Source organism: Protopterus annectens, chromosome 8.part1 (genome assembly GCF_019279795.1).
Source record: "Protopterus annectens isolate FY-2018-M chromosome 8.part1, PAN1.0, whole genome shotgun sequence".
Classification (NCBI taxonomy): domain Eukaryota; kingdom Metazoa; phylum Chordata; order Ceratodontiformes; family Protopteridae; genus Protopterus; species Protopterus annectens.
The window spans coordinates 370,266,705-370,282,542 of NC_056742.1; the positions used below are offsets into that span (position 1 = coordinate 370,266,705).

A 15,838-nucleotide genomic window follows, 5' to 3' on the forward strand; every position below is an offset into this window, starting at 1 on the left:
TGTTTTTTATGGCAAATCACTTAGGAAATAAGTCACTAAATAATGACACACTGAGTTTCAGACTTCATAACCTTCAGAAAAATGCGTGCTAAGACCTGTTGTTCTATCAACTGTCTCAGTTTATACAAGAGCAATTTTTAGTACTGTTTTTATGTTCCCCCAATATATTTGGCCTTGTCCAGATTTATTGCATTAACAGGTACATGCAAATAAATTGCTTTATTGAATTAGGCATAGCCAAACCTCTCAACTGTCCCCGATTTAGGCTCAAAATGTTGCTCTTCCCCCTAATAATCCGTCCGCAAAATAGCAATTTTGGAAGTAAACATGGAAGGTTTACAATTAAGAAATAACTGTAATAATCAGAGTTATAGATTACTTTTATTTCAGAAATGCATGTAGATGCTTTTATTTTGTCAGCTGCTCAAGTTAGCAGTACTAATATTAAAGTGTCCCTTCTTTGACAGGTTCCCAGCTGTATTGTGTGGCTATTTTATATTTTTATATCACATTTTTGGTACATTTTGATAAAATTTGTGTTTTTTGTGGCAGATTAGTGACAAATCATTAAAGACTGAAGTTAGAAAATAATGACAGACACTTGAGTTTCAGATTTCATACCATTCAGAAAATTCATACTAATGCAAGACCTATTCTATTATCTTTCTAAGTTTATAAGAGTAATATTTAAAAATTGTCCTTATTTTTGGGCCTTTGTCCCACTTCTATGTATGGCTTTGTCCAGATTTCTTGCTCTGAGATTGAGAGGTATGACAAATGTGTCAGGGCCATCACAGTCAGCCAGAGACATTTCAAATTGTGACATATTTGTTGCACCCCACTCCCCCATGTAGTGACTCAGGATACGTCGAAGCAAGGCAAGGAGTAGTTATGCAGTGTAAATGTGCAGAGTATTCCCCCCATCCAAGGTAGACACAAGTACTAGAGTGGCTTTTCATCTGTCTTTGATTTTTGCAGAATGGTCTGGTTTCTGTCATATTTTATGTACTGTTTTATGCTTATTACTCAAAGTGCCTGTTGTTCTGTGTTTAAGTAGCAATACTTTAATGACCATCGGGTAAGCTTGGCTGAGATCGTAAGATGCAAGTAAGCTTTAATAAGCAATACTGTTAAAGAACTGCCAACATTAAAAGCCTTTCTGTTGTTGCCATGTAGAGAATACTTTACTTAACTAGTTAATGTATAAGCCTTGGGTATTGAAAATTGAAATGCATATGACAGTATTTGTAATAAAGGACAGGATTACATTATTTTAAGAAGCGCATTACACTTGGAGACTTCCAGTCATCTCTGCAGGCTTTACCCGTAAACTAAACAGAATGTCAATCGTGTGGTCCATAACCTGTACAGTTATCCTTTTAAGCAATGTATCTTGAGCTTATTTCTTGTTTGCTTTTCATTTTTTACTTTGATCAAGTTTTCCCCATGAAACAAGTAGATAGTTATCAGGCCGCAGGTCTTTTTTTGGGTAAGAAACATTGTTACAAGTGGGGGCATCAGAGATTTCTACTTTCAGCATGTTACTTGGTACTTTAATAAAGCTGAATATAAATTATAATTAGAACTGCAATGCAAGAAGTGGTTTGAGTTGAGTGCTGCTTGTTTTTCTTATACTTGATTTTGACTGGCATTCCATTAATGTATTTAAAAAGTAATTTATTTGTTCATGCCTCACAACCTTTTTGTTACCATCTAGATTATATTATGTAAGCTGTCATGCAGCCAATGCATTGAAATATTTTTATTCTACTACATTTCATTTTGTCTTGATTGGACTTTCATAATGATGGTTTGGCACCCAGGGCAGTGTATTTAGTTAGTTTTTGTGGTTTTGAGCATAGCTCCTCCCCTTTATAGTTGGCCGCACCCCTTCCCATTGACCCCACCCATTCAGCTGTCTCCTGCAGCCCCCCTTTGATTTGAAGTCACCAGCTGCCACTGGGTTATATAACCTCAAATATGACCTCTACATACAGAGCAGCATAAAAAACTAACAAAATACTAGGAATGCTATACAGAGCCAAAATATTCCTCACTGCATCCAGCAGAGTCACACTTCCCACTACATGCCCTGCTCTATTTTATGGTTCTCCCATCTTGACTAACCTCCAGGCCACCCTCAAATCTAAACTAGAGCAGTGTTTCAAGGCAGCTAGATTTCAAGCCCATACAAGTCATAGAGCACATTGTTGTTCTGCACTGAACACTCTAAATTGTCTAGAATTATCCCACCACATAAGTTCTACCAAACTTCTCTTAGCATAATAAGTTATATTTAATCCCACTTCCTGCACAGCTGTAAGTGCAATTTTCCATCACTACCTCCCAAGTTATCATCTTTGATCTTCAGACCAAAATCTGCTTGACATATATAAGCCTTACAAAAACTGTGGTCAAAGTCTGTATTCACACTGTACAGCAAAGTCTGGAACATGATCCTTGCACCAGTCTGGGCTCGCTGCACCATTCAGGGCAATACATAACATTCACTTATTTAAGCTACAACTAAAAGAATTCCTCACTGACTCCTGGCTTTGCACTTGCTGCTCTTCTGAGTAAAATCTTTGCTCCTTTTCCTCCTGTAATACCTATAACATCCCGTCTCTCCTTTTCCTTGCTTTTATTTCTGTTATTTCCCTTAGTCTTAATCAAACTTTTACTCATTATTTCATCTGCCTCCCATATCTACCCCACTTATTATCTCCAATACATACTTTGTCTCACTCTCACCTTTCTTCCTTGCCTCCTCCTTTTCTGATTTACATTTACTTTATAAGTGACAAACACTCACACATAATATGCCAGCACATTTTAGTGCTACTTGATATTGCATTTATCCTGTTTTAATGATGGTATATGTGTATTATTAAACATGTCATATGCATATCAGTTTTTGTGTTATTCTATGTATTCCCGGTATATTGCAATATAATGTGAATTTTCACTTATGTAAATGTATTTTCTGTTTTTTTATTTGTGGAGCTTTTTTTTCTGCACCTCCAAAGAAAATGGATAAAATTATCCAGTCAGACCATGTTTAGTTCAGGAACAAACAAAGGTAAACTTTAATTATCAGGCTTAAAAAATGGCAAAATCACAAACTTTCATGTACACCATGATTCTTCGTTTATTACATTTTAATGCAAGCTTGGAAGACATGGAAGAAAAAATAAAGTCATTTACCTGTTATTAGAGACACATAGCTTTCACTTCTTTGAATATCACAGACACTCATGAGCAGGTACAGTAGCACTTATGAATGCCACTAGTGAGAGGCCACTGCCACTGAAAAAGAGAGTGTTTTGTGGCCATGGCTGCTATTGCAGACTTTGTGGTGATGGTATAGATCTTGTGCTGCTTAGGTATGTATATGATATAATCTCTACAATTCACAGTCTTACGTTTGCTGTATAAAAGTGCTGGTGCTGACCTGTTTTACCATAGCCATGCTACATTACTGACAGAAAGCCACTGCTGCACTGATTACACCAAGTCACACTTTGTGCATGAATCTGCATTTCATATATCATAAGATTCAGTAACTATTACAATTAAGACACACACCTTGTATGTGTTCTGTGACGTTCAGTGGTGATGCAGTGGTTACACAGTCCTTTAGGTGGGTCATGGTTTTCGTCATAAAGCATTCCTACACTTCTTAGTTATAAGTATCTCATTTATTCCGCTGTCTTCGTTTGTACCCATGAACAACAGTACAACATATCAGGCTGGTGCTTCAGGTAATGTTGACACTAATACTATTGGATTCCCAGGAGGGCAGACTTGCCTTCTTCACAGTGGTGGCAGACCAGAATGCACACAGGATACAGAGGTAGAAGGAATAAGCAGTACCCACCACTGATGCTCATGTCCCGCGTCTATATCATATTATCGTATGATGTAAATAGCAAACACTATTTCATCGAACCGAGAATATCGAAACAACAAAATATCGAACAAACGGAACAGCGAATTTTTTCCCAGGGAAAAAAATTGCTGCTCTGTAAAAAACAAATAAACTTAAACACAGATTAAGTCGTGCCCCCACACCCCCCTACTTAAATATACCAAATGCTGAGATCGCACCATAGTGGAGGAAATGGCAAAGTCCCGAAGACGGACCACCGAATTTTTTTTCCCTTGAAAAAAATTCCATGTTCCGTGACTTCGCTATTTTGCCATTTCGGCAGTATTGGATCGACTAAATAGCATTCACTATTTAGTCCATTTATAGCATCATATAGACGCTCATGTCCCACCAAGGCATTCTAGCCATGTTGACAAAGGAGACACAGGAGTGCAAAAGGATTCTGCATTTATTGTTTTCAATTGAGAAGAACCTGGAGAGGATGGTCCTAATGCAGCTCCACCTGTACATGGGCACGCCCACAGGAGGATGGAGATAGCCATTAATATCTAAGGGGGGGTGAAGATGAGAGCAGTGATAACAAAAGTGATCAGGAGACCATGATGTGCAATGAATGCAAATATTGCCCTTATCGTGCATATGCTGCTGAAGTCAAACACCCCCCTTCAGCAGTGGATACTTAGCTCCTCTGCTGCTCTTTCAGGGGGTCATATATGGTACATCAATCATGTATACCCATTGCTATTATGCAATGTAAATCATACTAGAAGTTGGATGGCAGACTGCATAAGTGTGCTTGCAGATGACACTCTGGTCATGAGATGACAGTGCCAGATAACTAACATGGCACATGCTGTTCAGGATGCTCATGCAGATAATTCCCAGAATACATAGAGCCTGTGTGTGAGGTGCTGGGTATAAAGAAACACTAGCACTGACTGTGATCAGCATTAGAGATATCAACAGAGGCATTGGCCATGAGTGTTGCGGTCTCATGATTATATCATGCACATTCCAACATGGCTGACCACCATGCTCCAGTGCTTTCATGGATATCAGCACTGCAATATACTACTTGAAAACCAGATAATGCTAATAGTCTGAAAAGGTTGCAATACGATTGTGCAGACCTTAATCTACATACATCACCTAAAACATCTGCAACATTTGCATAAGTATTTACCCCAGATACAAATTGTTTTGAAATCTAGCCTGATATCCAAAGCATGACCAATGTGATAAAATTAGGCCTTAAGACTGAGCCAACTGACTACAACCTCTACAAAGCTGGTTTGAAAAATGTATGTTTACACAAGATGTTGATGTTTTCCTGTTCAGCAGGAGGTGGCAGATACTGGGTTAATGTTGTGTCCTGAAGCACAAACATTTCAGTTAGTCATGCAAGACATCACTATTCAGTTACCTTAGGATTCTGTTTCAGTAGCCATCAGCAATGATTTAAAATTGGCACTCTATCAGAATTTCAGGACTTTAATGTGGGTCATAAAAGACAATCAGAAAAAGTAAATATAACACTCAGAGCATAATAACAAATAACGAAAATTGTAGCGTTCGAAAGACATGCATGCGTAAATGGGCGTGCCTTCATTGAAGGTTGGGAGTCGAGTTGGCACCTCGGCATTTCATAAAAAATATACTGCCAATCATTAGCGGTCCGGAGTTCCGCTGTGACGACCACTTACCGGGAAAAAGCCGAAAGACAAACAACAACTAATCACTGTTGCACATAAAAATCTTTCTTTGAGTTAGCAAGTTCCCTGCACCTCCTGACGTGAGGGGCTACACCCACCATACCCCCCCCGCTTATACACACATAAACACACACACACGCACACACACACACACACACACACACACGCATATATATATATATATATATATATATATATGGTTCTAGGACATAAGATCGACAACTAAGAACATCGACACCGACTTCACCGACACTAAAACGCCGACGCTGAAAAGACCGACAAGACGAAACAGGTAAGCTGATCAAACCTACACCACACAGGCACACCAACAACCTAATACCTACACTACACCTTACACACAACTATCTATGCACTAACCCCAACCCTAACCCTAACCCTAAGGTCCCTCACTATCGCACACTTTCCTTACCCGCTCCCTAACCCTAACTCACTTAAACCTCCCCTAACCCTCAACTCCCTCGCTATCGCACACTTTCCTTACCCGCTCCCTAACCCTAACTCACTTAAACCTCCCCTAACCCTCAACTCCCTCGCTATCGCACACTTTCCTTACCCACTCCCAACCCTAAGTCCCTCACCGTCGCTCCACTTACCTGTTCGATATCCGCGTTTCGTCTTGTCGGTCATTTCAGCGTCGGCGTTTTCGTGTCGGTGAAGTCGGTGTCGATGTTCTTCGTTGTCGATCTTCTGTCCTAGACCCATATATATATATATATATATATATATATATATATATATATATATATATATATATATAGATAGATAGATGGATGGATATAGATATTACTTCTGTGTCCACTGTACATTTGAGAAGAGGGAATACTCCACGATACAGCAATTTCAGACTTTGTATACATTTCCATATGTTTGCACTTAAATTCTTGCTGTTCCAACAATTGTACTTAGTCTGCAAGCACAGGTCCTCAAACATACAATGTAGGAATCCTTTAAAATTTGTATTTGTGAAACTGAGCATGCAATTTATTATAATACTTAACCATAATAAGTAATCAAATCCAAATATCAGACACACTAAACCAAAAAGTCTTCGTATCTTAACATATTAACTGCATTTAGCAAACCCAGACATAAACGTACTCACCAGTAGGAGTCTTTGACTTTGTGGGTATCATGCCTGCAGAAACATCTGGAAAAAAAGAAATTGGTTACAAAGATCATGAAAGTTAAGACAGATTAAATAAATGAATAAAGACAAGTTTTGCTGATGCCGTGAATCAAACAGTACTGTAAGAGTAGGAAAAAAATCCAACAGTTCTCAGTAAAAGTAGAAATGCTTAGAATTTGTTTTCTACTGTTTATGCAGGTCAATAACACTGAAAGAATAATTGATATGCATTTTATTATGTCTGCAGTAAGTCAAGGAATAAAAGCAGTGTTGCCCACATGCATTAATACTCCATACTGAGGAGTAATTTTGTCATGTTTTAGCACAACTTGTGCAAAAATTATTTCATCTAATCAAGTATAAGAAAAAAACAGGCTTTTTTTGCTTTCTTGTGTGAGGGATTCTTTCTTTTCTTTTCCTTAAATGTACTGAGCACATATCTTTGAGCCAATTGTGTCTTAGCCTGGTACTAGTTTTTCAAAAGGATTTTCTCTTATAACTAAAGTGAAGGGAGGACTGATTTATTTATCATTTGTTAACCAGGAAAGTCGACTTGGAACAAAGCCAAGTTTCAGTGGAGGCCCAATGAGAAACACTTCAGACGCATGTCTTTCTAATGTGGGAGGAAACTGGAGCACCCAGAGAAACCCACACGAACAAAGGGAGAACATACAGACGCCACACAGAAGGCATCTCAGCTGAGAATCAAACCAGAGAACCTCGTGCTGAGAGATGAAAATGCTACTGCTGCACCACTGCGCAATTCAATTAATTAATTTTTAATTTGTTTCCATGCGGAGGAAAGAAACTGTCCATTAATTTATAGGTAGAAATATTAAATAAGAAGACTGCCCTAGCAGTGACAGGTAACCACTTTGCTTTCTGTATCATGTATTATGTATTATGTATGTTTTGTATTGTGACACAGTGGTGTTCAGTCATTAGTGAAAGTTTGATGAACCCTTGTATTTTGTTTTCTGTGATTTGTGTAACTGACATATCACAAGGGCAATGAATGGAAACTCATTCAGTTTGGGGTATAAGAATATTTATGGCAATCAACCCCAGGTATAAGAGGTAAGCAAGTATGGTGCACCATATGCTACCTTGAAAGGCAGAAGATAATTTGTTATTAGAATGTTCAATGTGATTGGTAAAGGAAAGTATATCATCTAGTAATATCCCAAGGTATCATTAAATAAATGGTGAGGTAGATCCACATCGGCCAATCGTTTCGGGAGCAATGGTATTGCTGAGCTTTTAGGGGTACCATAAACTGCATTACTGTGGATTTGTTAAAACTTATAGCAATATTAAAGAGAAAGACAATAGGTTGATTATAGAGTAATGAGGTACCCCAAAAGTGAAAGTTGCAGATTCTGGACAGTGATGTGAGTTGGTGACTGTGAAGGTTCTAGTAGAGAAATAGTTTTTGAACTGTGTCACAACTTCTATTGAAAATCCATAATAAGGCTGATTATTTAGTAGGCTGGTACTGGCTGTTTTGAAAGCTCTTTTTAAATCAAGAAAGACAGCTCTCTGCCAATAGTCCATTTTCTATACTGGAGTAGATTTGAGAAGAAAGAGTGATTACTGCTGTTTCAGTCTTGAATGGTATTCAGTTTGTTATGAAAGAGACTCTGTATTTTTTTCTATATTCAAGTACCTGGGCATATCTAAGCTTTTCAAAGAATTTTATCAATAGGCAGATATTAGCTATAGGTCTATAGCCATAGGCATTTTAAAAGTTTGGGGCCTTAGGGAGTGGAATTATTAGAAACTGGGCCTATATTGCCCCTGAGAAGAAGCTTAAGTTGGTTTACCAGGAGCTTCCCAACACCATATTGATTGTAAAGTATATAAGATTTTATCTGGTCAACTTTATCTTTAGTGTTGAAGTCATTGATTAATGTTTTTCTAGAGGAAATCATTGCAGGAGCAGTGTTGAATTATACACTGGCGGTGATTCCCTTTCTTTTGTGAATTTCTCCATTCATCATGCTTGTCTAACCATTGAGCTTATATCTATAAAGAAGGGGGTGTAGAGGTTTGCCCCTTGCGAGAAATCATTTTATTTTTTTTGCTGAGTTAAGTTCCCATCACGTTGAAATTGATAACTTGAATATACATTGAATTGGAAGTCAGTGATACTGCTGAGTTAACAAATTGATAGAATAAAAAAATTAAAACTGATATGGGTAGTATTTGAAATTTAATTTAGTATTCCATACATGTGTATCTGATGGCACTGCTCTCTTTAGCTAGTTTTTTTAACAGAAACCAGTCACACATGTCTGTCTGCTGCTTTGCAGGTATTCTAGTCAAATGAAAGTTTCAGTTCTGTGATAGGCACCACACTAAGCTAGTGGCCAATGAAAAAGCTAATGAACTGCAAACCCTCTCGTCATTTTTGAAGACAAATTCAGTTGCCACAATGTAATGCAATGCAGGCAGCTGCTAGCATGTAAAGGTCTTCATTTAAAAAACTGAGATTTCAAACTGCATACAGGAGCTGTTTTCTTTATTTATCCCACTGTGAATTCAGACAGGAATTAAAGTAGCTTCTTGGAGCACAAGTTACTTAAGGGAGCTATATTGTACAACAGTGTAATTTACTAAGTTTATATACTTTCTCCAGAGCTTGGAGCTTGAATTGATACCGTCAGCCTCCAATGTTATAATGTTATAGGCCTTAAGACTGAGCCAAGTGACTACAACCTCTACAAAGCTGGTTTGAAAAATGTATGTTGACACAAGATGTTGATGTTTTCCTGTTCAGCAGGAGGTGGCAGATATTGGCTTAATGTTGTGTCCTGAAGCACAAACATTTCAGTTAGTCATGCAAGGGAGCTATATTGTACAACAGTGTAATTTACTAAGTTTATATACTTTCTCCAGAGCTTGAATTGATACCTCAGGTATCAGATGAGTTCTATATAGCTGTTTCTAATATGTTTCACCAGCACTGTTAACCTCCTCAAAAACCAAACCAATTAATTTCTTCTATTTTCCTCGATATGTCTAAAGCCTTTGACTCAGTTACTCATTAAAAACTTCTCAACAAGCTAGCAACATATAACCTTAGTCAATCTTCCTTATCCTGGTTTCACAGCTATCTTACTAACAGACAGCAATCCACCAAATGGGAAAATAACCTCTCCCCCCTCCTAACTATCTTTGTCAGCGTTCCCCAAGGCTCCATCCTTGGGCCTCTCCTTTTTATCATATTCACCAATAACCTAAACACTGCAGTCCAACTAGCCTCTATCATCCAATATGATGATGATAATGATGATGCTTCCCTTATCTGTTCTGCTCCCTCATTTTCTGAACTACAAGAAATAACACAAAAATCACTCCAAGACATAGAAAACTACCTCACTGAAAACCATCTCATACAAACCCCCCCAAAAACTAAGCATATGTTCTTTTCCAACAATAAAACCATAAACAACTACCCCACACTCACCATCTACTCCTCCAATTGCACTAAATTTGAACCAGTTGATCAAACTAAACTTCTAGGAGTCACAATAGATAACTGTCTAAAATTCGACAAACATGTAGCCCTTACAATCAAAAAAATCCATATTAAACTTGGCTCACTCTACAAAGCCAAACCATACCTAACCAACAACTCCAGACTAGCCACAGCCAGATCCTTCCTTCTACCCACCCTCCTCTACTCTTCACAGATCTTTACCAACCTAAACAAGACCAAGCGAAACAATCTAGAGATGTGCTATAACAAAACGGCAAAATTTGCTGCAAACCTTCCACACAGATCTCCCCATTGCCTGGCACTTAAACAACTCATCTGGATTGAGCTACACAACCTATTAAACCTGAATCAACTAACCACTGCCCACAGCATTTTCCATAAACCTGATAACTGCCCAGCTTTAAAAGACCTGGTTCAAGCAAACACTAACTGTAGAATTATTACATCATCTGATAAACTGTTTCTAAAGGTTACTAAATCCCACAACACCTATGATGATTCCTTCTACTCTAACAAAATATCCAGAACCTGGAATCTATTACCATAAAATATCCTAAACAACACCAACAGCCTCAAATTCAAGCAACATCTAAAAGAACTTTTTACTAATCACTGGCTATGCTCCTCTACTATCCCAGGCTAAGTTTCTAGCTCAGGCAAAGTACCCCTACACAGAGTCCTCTCACTCACTGCTTGTCCAACCTTTCTTATATCAGTTATTCTCTACCCACCAATGAATCAGTAATTCCCTTAATAGTAAAAAAAAAAAAAAAAAAGTAAACGTGCCATGTGAGCATGTAAATACACTCCGTCTGTATCACTATTAACCATTTAACTCATTGTGCTCTATTTTGCTGTATCCGTATTTTTGCTGTAAACTCTTTGTTTCTGCATTTCATCTTTGTAACATGTAACTTTTCACTATTTTTACTGTTATTTTTCATTGTTGTACTATCATAAAGTTTCTGGAGCTTTTGTCCAGAGGTCTCTACTGAAAATGGGCTTCTGGCCCAATTGGACATTAGCTGGTAATCAAATGTAAAATAAATTCCTCTTTCTGTCTCCTTTTTTTACATATTCATAAAACATACACCCACACCAAGCTGTAACATACACAAAATACACACGCTCTCTCTCTCTCTCTCTCTCTCTCTCTTTCTCTTTCACATACAAACACGCGCCCATACACATGTACACACAGACTCTAACACAGACACACACACACACAAACACACACACACACACACACACACACACACACACACACACACACACACACATCTCCAATCAGATGCACATATTCATTTACATTGTCAAGCAATTGCTAAAAGTACAATATCAGTAACTAAACAGGGAAAGGGATTACTTTAAAAAAGCAGCACGAAACGAACAAAAACTTCCTCTAATTTTAAAATGATATGATAAAAATTTGACAAAAAAACAAGTACAGAAGTCATTTTCTAAGTGCAGCACAACCCTGTAGGTAGGCATTGAGGAAATAAAAGAATTTTCAGGAGAGAGTAGCCTTTCTGCTTGCAGTGTTGAATCTCACAGCATTGCATATGGTTCAATATTTCTTCAGAATGCCCATCCTATTGGGCACTATTGCTTACGTATATATTAAGTTAATGTCTGCTTTTCACTTCTAATTGTACAGAGAAGATTATTCAAGAATCAAGGAAGCCACTGTGTAATATATTTGTTATATTTTTTTATTATAGCTGATATTTATTTTTAGCATTAGGTTTACATGTCTGGTGTTAGCTTCCTTAATGGTGCATTCCAACATAGACTTTAAAGTAAAACAAATTAGACAATGCTTTATAATCACAGAGAAACGCCCTCTAAATAAGATGGAAGAAAGAACATAATGGCAACTCCGGAAGCCTTTCTAAATATTCCATGTTTTTCATTCCTACAATTTTTCTACTAAGGAAACATTGTATCTTCTAAAGCTATTTCAAGTCGATTGTTTGAGGGTTATAAATACAGTACTGTATTCAATAGCTTCTTGGAGCAATGGGTTATAAATTGGTACAACAATTTCTTTGGCTTTAATGGACATGCATTTTATTATTAGATGGTCTTTACAATATCTGTTTCTGTTTTTGTAGATACAGACTGGCTTAAGCATACTTTATTGTTTAACAGTGTACCTGAATTTAAGCTGTTCCTGTGGCATACAGGGATAAAACCCTGATTATGTCCCAGCTGACCCAGATTTGCTCAGGTGACTGATGGAGCAGCAGGGAAGCATGCCCATCCCAAGTTGATGCTCCCTAAGGGGATGTGGTCCAAAGAGGTATGTATGTTGCCATATCGCTTTCATATGTAAGCAACAACTGTGGTGAGGGGCAGAGAAAGAGAAAATGGGTAAGGTAAATAAAATAAAATAAACAAAAATAAATGAAACACTGGATGGAAAAGCACAGATGGCTGAGCCCCCAGGACACCTGTACGATCCATGGCAGGCTCAGCAGCACTGGGGTAAGTTCAGGGGTTAGGAAAATGGCTGGTAGACTCAGCTTGGACATAGGGCACTGGGGGATAGTCCAGTAAAAAATAGATCCATGGGGACCTCAAAAAAAGTGCACCTGGGTTTTTCATAATGTTGTCAGTTTTCATGATCTGACCATTTATTTTCTACTCTTACTAGTATACCAGCAATAAATAAAAATAATAAAAAAAAAAACAGTGGCCCAGCATTCAAGTAATTCTTACATTTTTAAAGCTTTTATAATACAAATTTTGTAACAATTAGTCATCTTTCATTTTTTTTCCTTTTGAAAATCATAATTATCTGTCTTCTCATATCAGACTGCATGTCATAAAAAAGTTATATCCTGAAAATGTCTTAGAAAACCAACTTCCTAGTTTTCAAGAATATTTCTGATTATGTGCATGTTGTTAGATTAGGCCTTGATTTGTTCTTTTTTTTCTTGACAAAGATAGGTGACAAATTAAATCTGACCTTACGTTGACACAAGCTGTGAAAATGTGGTATCACAAATTTGAATATAGGAGGGACCACAGCAGGAATGCAAATATTCCGTCAGCGCAACATGACACTCAGGTCCCATGATACAGAAAGATCAAGAAAGAATAAAAAGTGTTGCTCCCTATCCACTTTAGCTACCTGGAGACAATTAATTGCCCTAATAAGGGCAGTTTCAACACTCTGTTGAGTACAGAATCTGGGCTGATATACGTCTGAAAGACTCCTAACAGTGAAGGTTCCAGCTACTTTTTACTTTCTGACATACCTTACCAGAAATACCTGTCTGAGATAAAGTGATAATTCTTTATACAAGTGGGATCTGAAGACATTTTTATAAGGACTGCAATAAGAAAAATTCGCAGTCTTCAGAGAAGATACCAGAATCTGATAAATAATTGATTCTATCATGCACAGGCAAATAGTAACCTGTCTAGAAAGACAGAAATCAACTCTACACGTATTAAGAGGTGTATGTTATATTGCAACTGTGAGCTCATCAAAACTAGGAATACTAAACACTGTCCAAGAACACAAAGAAATGAGCAGCGATGTCTTATTAATGTGATGTAAAGGCCTTCCAAATGGAAAGACACAGGGCTGAACAGTCTGACCATCACTTTAAATAGCATTGTTAGTCAGTGTAACACCACTGAGGGCTCTCCAGAAGGAATTCTGCTTTCTTACAAGAGATCTCCAGCTGACAAAATGCTTCATGATCCCCCAAATCAAGTGTCTCTCTCTAAAGAATAGAAAATGTGCAACAATATTTCAGTCTATTCCTCCTATAACAAGAAACAAAGCTCAAAATCGAAACATAGCTCACATACCATGAGTGGAGTGAGGTATACATGTAGCAGGTAAGTGAACCTAGTATAGTGGGCAAATGGTAGTAACATTATGAACTAATATTTATGGATCACATGCAGTATCTGCTAGATGACACTGAAGCAGAGACAACGACAACAAATAATTTATAATTTTATAAGCATGATTATAGTCTGTGTGCTCAAGAATGAGTAAAAAACAGGCTAATTCTGGAGCAAAATGGTCACACCAAGAGACCACCACAGCTACTAAATCTGAAGCCATTGTACTCAACAGGCAAATCAACACCATAACTGATGTGTTACAATGGTAATTACCTGAGTAAGAGTTACCTTCTAATCATCAGTGCATATATTATACCATCCAAGAACAATAACATTTTGGTGATATCACAATCAGCAGCAAAGTTGGTAAAATCTTGTTCAAATGTCCTCACTCAAATGGACTGAAAGCAGACAGGGAGAAACTCAAAGATTGTTCCTGCAACAAGGACATATTCAAAGGAATAATACATTTTCATAGCTTGTGCCATCTTAAGCTCAGATTTGAAACAAACATCACTGTATCCATAATCTTATCTTGCCTAGGGCACTGAATAATGATGATGCTATGAGGTACATTTGCTGCAAGGTAATGGCTAAACTTGTCAGAAACATCATAGTCACACACAGCAAGTTTTAGGTAATTTCAGCCTTACTAGGGATGGACCTCACATTTGTATACATCACCATATATGCAGTCAAAGGAAGGCAGAATATACTAGCCTGCTATTATGGCAAAGAGGAGCCCAGGGTATGGAACAAAGATAAAGTGATCATTCTTTCTCCAGCATTTTCATCCAGCAATATAAAAAAAACTGCCCAAGTAATCAATAGAGGCATGACCTAGGCAACAACACAAATGCCCACTTTTGGGATCTGCCCCACTATATACAGAAAATGCACAGATGTCTTCACAACAGAAACTCAGATCAATGCATTCAAAAAGATATAAGGGAGTACCACAGGGTTCATTCCTAAGTCCTCTCCTGTTTGGTATCTACTTCTCTGAAGTACAGGCTAACACAGAAGGTCTTAGGCTAACAAAGTTCGCAGATGATTGCAAACTAGGAGCCATAATCAAATCTCCTAACGATGTGAACATCCTACAAAAGGGCCTCACTGAGACAGATGCCTGGTGTCAAAGCCATGGCCTCAAACTCAATGCCAAAAAGTGCATTGTCATCCCTTTTGGTAAAACTCTGTACCCATGAACTACCACATAGGCGGTAGTCTACTTAACACCAAAAGTGTGATGAGACCTTGGGACACAGGTGGACAGTAGTCTCTCCTTTGATAATCACATTGCCACAGTAGTCCGGAAATCCTTCTACGTGGCACACCTCATCACAAAAGATTTCTCATCCAGGAAAAAAGAGGTCATTGTTCCCCTCTACTCATCACTCATTAGACCCATTATAGAGTACAATGCCCCTTTTGATATGTACCTCACAAGACATCTACAACAACTGGAAAGGCCACAGAAATACCTCACAAAGAGGATTACCGGCCTCAAACAGATGCCCTACGCAGACCGTCTCAAAAAACTCCAGCTTTACTCTGTCGTATATCGCCTACTCATAGGCGATCTCTGCCTAACATACAAAGCTATGTCAAACCCAGAGCTGTTGGACATGCTCCACGTAAAGAAATCCTAATCCCTCCGAGCTACATGCTCTAGGGACCTAAACCTTGTCACCACAATAAACAGAACATGCTGGAGTGAT

The 15,838-nt window shown here is 38.0% G+C and overlaps 1 long non-coding RNA gene across 1 annotated transcript in view; it reads right to left on the reverse strand.

Moving 5' to 3' along the window:
* LOC122810085 overlaps nucleotides 1–15,838 on the reverse strand; it is a 132,226-nt gene that overhangs the window by 57,368 nt on the left and 59,020 nt on the right. Inside the window, exon 3 of the long non-coding RNA XR_006366053.1 lies at nucleotides 6,725–6,769. This is a non-coding gene — a long non-coding RNA (uncharacterized LOC122810085). The remainder of the gene's footprint in view (nucleotides 1–6,724; nucleotides 6,770–15,838) is intronic.